The sequence below is a fragment of the Leiobunum rupestre genome, chromosome 2 (genome assembly GCF_980474605.1).
Source record: "Leiobunum rupestre chromosome 2, qqLeiRupe1.1.hap1, whole genome shotgun sequence".
Taxonomy (NCBI): Eukaryota; Metazoa; Arthropoda; class Arachnida; order Opiliones; family Sclerosomatidae; genus Leiobunum; species Leiobunum rupestre.
In genome coordinates this window covers 12,756,733-12,761,284 of record NC_143385.1, presented here as the reverse complement: position 1 = coordinate 12,761,284, position 4,552 = coordinate 12,756,733, and positions in this window count along the sequence as shown.

Genomic DNA, 4,552 nt, shown 5'->3' with positions numbered 1-4,552 from the left:
ACAGCCACTAGCTTACCGTTTTGTTTGTCTTCTCATTCTATAATTTGTTTTTCTAGACGGTCCTTTTTTGGACGCGTAACTTTTGGTAGAGCCCATTTCGGATGTTTATATCACGAAAAGAGCTGAAATCGCTTATTTATAAAATCGCAGATCTATATAGATCGAAAAGAAACTCGGTTTGACAACTTAGCATTAGCGTCGTTGGAAACGGAATGAATCTTTTTGAAGATTGGAATGTAAAAAGGAAAAATTTCGCAACTCTCTCCCAAAAGCTCTTTACAGTGTTGTTGGTAACTAATAGGCCTACCCTTTCATCGCGTGTATTCATTTTGAATTCATACTGCGTGGTATGACACAGCCGAAGGCTTCCACCTTGGATAGCTCTCTTATTTCTCCTTGAAACTGTCATCGCTTGTTCTCTCCAGTGGCGATAATTTGGCCCGGGGGTCGGGGGTTCATCACAGTGGGTCACTGAAATAGAAAGAGGGCCGGTAGCGAAGTAAAGACCACACCTCTAAAATGGAATCACTGACCAAAAATGTTTTTATTTATTTTTAAAACAACGGTTAAAGAAGGATTTACGAATTTAAATCCAGCTGTAGCTATGTATTCAACGCGTCGTTTGCAGTTTAAATTGTGAAAATCGATCCACTAGAATTGAAAAATCGATGGAATTACGTTTTAAAAACTACCCTTCAATAAAGTATTTTTAATTAATTAATGGAAGTATGCTTGACCCTCAAATTAAATCAGGTTGTAGCCAAAATTTTCAAGATATTATGCACCAAATTTTGACTTTCTATCTTTAATAGATTTGAAAAATCTATGGAAGTCCCAAGCGTAATATTTTGATAAAATCACTTACTTCCCCCTTAACCCGTGGCTAGTCATTTTTTATGAAACCAATTAATATGTTCCTTTCTGGCTATAGAATTGAATATCAACTAATTAAAAACTACGGAAAAAGTCTAATTTTAATGTTATTTAAAATTCTTACCTTTTTAAGTTTTAAATCCGTTTAAATATTCGTGTTCTTGTAATATACTCCACTTGACATAAATTTGTGGCTAGAGCGATATCACGTTATATTAGGCTTACTAAAAGCACTGATTTAAGTTACATGTGTATCTATTTTAAAAAGTCGTATTATTGTTTTTAAGATGTCGTATTTTAGGTTCAATCATATATCTACTTTATATACTTTATTTTGGAAAATAAATTATCAATTTATCGCAAGCGGAAGTTTAATATCCGCGTATTTTAAAGCGAACTATTTTTATCGCGACGGAGTACATCTAGAGGATAGCGCCGCCGATCGAACGCCGCCGCCGCCGCCGCCGATTATCTAGATAACGCCGAAACGCCGCCGCCGCCGCCGAAACATTTTGATTTCGCCGCCGAATTAATTGCCATTATTAAAGTATAATAATTGCGTTTTGAGTTCTAAATTTGAACTACATAGATTTTTCTATTGGTAGTGCTACGATTTCCAAAAGATCTGGCACCACTGCACCACGCGCACCAAAATTTTCTACAGCTGCAGACAGCTGGGATCGGAGAGAGAGAAACGAAAACGGCTTTGGAGTTGCCTCGCCTCGTATTTTGTAATAAGTACAGAAACGTATCAGCTGCATTTAGCAAAAACTAGTCTATTATATTTTAAAAATTCCTTTGACACAAAGATAAAATAATTTGTGATAATAGACTTTAAACGCGCCTTCCCAATCGACTGCCATTACATGACAGTCTACGGGGAGGGTGATGAAAAAAACCGGTTTTGGGGAGATGAAATTTCTGCGGTAGAGGGCTGGCTGGTTGGTTGTCTATATGATAATGGCGGCGCCCAGTAAACATTTCTAAAAAGAGTGTATGATAATAATACTAGTGAAATGTTAGTAAATAAGTACAGTATTGTTATTACTAGCGTAAATGTTTTAGTTTAATAGTATCATATGTTACATAGTTACTCATAATTGCGCCTCTGTTTAACATCTCTGTATTAAAAATTTAAATGAGCACTAACGTCGCGTAAAACTGGTTTTAACTTCCTTCCCTCCCCGCCAGAACTACTTTTGATGGCGATAAAACCGTCATCGACTGGGAAGTGATGTCAATTACGTCATATCCTTGCAACAAGGTCACATTGAGAAAAAGTTATTTCTGGCACACTTATGATTAAATAAGTTACATATGATAGTATGTAACCAAAGTTACCTCTTTCACGTTTTGGAAACAAGTGGTTCTTATTTTAATAAAATACATTCTATTCAAAAGTGTATTTTTTAAAATGTGTTTAACAGTTTAAGTTCTAGCGGTATATTAAAAGGCTGGCGCTATTTCTGAGGGGGGGGCAGTTTTTCCCCTTAGGCCGCCGCCGTTTTTTTTCAACGCCGCCGATTATTTTCTGCAAATCGGCGCGCCACGCCGCCGCCGAACTAATTATCGTTCCCGCCGCCGCCGTTGAAAATTGCTTCGGCGCTATGCTCTAAGTACATCGATACACTTAATGTTCCTGAAACGTGGCGAGGGGGAAGGCATCACCAAAGCCAAGAATTTTTTACCCCTCAAATAAGATGTCGCAGGTCGAGGCGATTGTATTAGACTTTATCTCAATATTTACTTTTTGTAATAAGTTCACTGTGAAACCGAGAAAATCCCATGCTTTTTAATTGTTTTAATTTTTTTATTTTGAGAGATCAAAAATATTTTCGGTTGCCATGGGAAAACTAAAGCCCATTGCAACTTTTCCCTTTGGCAATTTTCATACTATCATAAGGTCTACCTAACCCCTAAGTTTCAACAAAATCGGTGATAGCCACCTCGGGTAGTCACCTTGTAAGTGAACATAGTTGAACCACACGATAAAACAATATCTTATAGTAAAATAAATCTTAATTTTTATCTAAATACCACATAGTGTTTTCACAGGCGTGGAGTTCTATTTAATCGTTATTATTCAAATTAAATCTTTATTACTATATATATTACTTCAATTACGAACTACTGGTTAGAAGAAGAGCTGAACCTATAAGAAGATATTTTTGTTAATTATATTTATTAAGGACATATGAAAGAGGAAATTATTGTAATTTTTAAAAGTGATATAAGCCCATATTTCGCTAACAGTGTGACTTAAATCGTGAAATAAATTTCAGGGTGTATGTTTTCAATGGGGAACTCTTTTTATTTATAAATTTCCGAGAAATTGAAAACATTTTCATGTAGACAAATAGTTTCTCAAAAGCTAAAACTTATCTAACCATACTTTTAAAAACGGTGATTTAATTTATAAACAAAAAAGATTGTTAAATGCTGAAACATGAGAACTGATTTAAAAAGTTATTTTGGACAGTATGACCTATTAACTGTTAACTTTTATCTCAGTATGCCCTTTTTATCTACCATCTACCGATGTAAATTGTTTTTCCAAAACTGTAGTTTTAAAAAATGTAGATTTCAGAAAAGTTTATAATTCTAGATAAAATTATTTTAAGAAAAACTGCCTAATAGAGCAATTTAAAACACATTTTTTTGATTATTACAAAGTGGATATGAAATTTACGTATAATTCAGTGGCGTAGCCAGGATTTTTTGTCGGGGGGGGGCACACAATTGAAAAAATAGGATTTTTTTAAAATATTTGTACGTATGACTATGTGTTTGGGGGGGGGCATGTGCCCCCCCTGGCTACACCACTGGTATAATTTATGTATTATAGCTGTAGATTTATCATTTTCAGAAATTGCTCACGTATTGCACCAGAATGCCCCATTGGTTAAATTCGGATAAGTGGAGTTACGCGACAGGCGTATGAAAGTGACGATCATCTAAGTTTGCGAGAGAGACCTCCTAAGTAGCTTCATTTAACAAATTTCTTTTGTAGAAACTAAAGCGTATCAAAATGAATAATATAATTTTTTCTGATATTTATTATATTCTAAACGCCAAAAATTTAGTGGTCCAGTCTCAGCTGTCTATAAAAATGTATCCTTGGCGCTATTCAAAGTTGTCACCTCCCAATGGTAAGAACATTGAATAGATTGTGACCAAGTTTTACTAGAGCTCGGGGAAAAGGATACATTAATCACCAAAATTTCAATTAATCATAAAAAATTTGATTAACTGTTTATTTATGGATATTATTCGCGACTATTATACGATTTAATATGCAACAAATAACTTTTTATTAGGATAATTTTCGGAAATGGATATAAGAGAAAGGATCCGAAAATTTCTTATCCGAACGCCGAGTTTTTGTAGAAACAAATTCCAACTGCGCGCCAAGATCTCACTCGAAAATAGTGATAACATTATTGCGTTATCTGATATTGACATTTTTACCATTCTAAAGTTGCATCGTATTCTAGTTAATAATTTTAATTACATTTTAATTGTAAGTTATTTAGAAAATAGTAAATTGTAGTAATGCTAAAGGCTACTATCCGAATGTACATTTTTAGAGTTTTATTATATTTCTTACGTCTCGTCCAAAAATTGTGAATAGAGCAAATTTGTTTTGAATTTTTCGTATAGGCTCTCCAGATATAAGGAC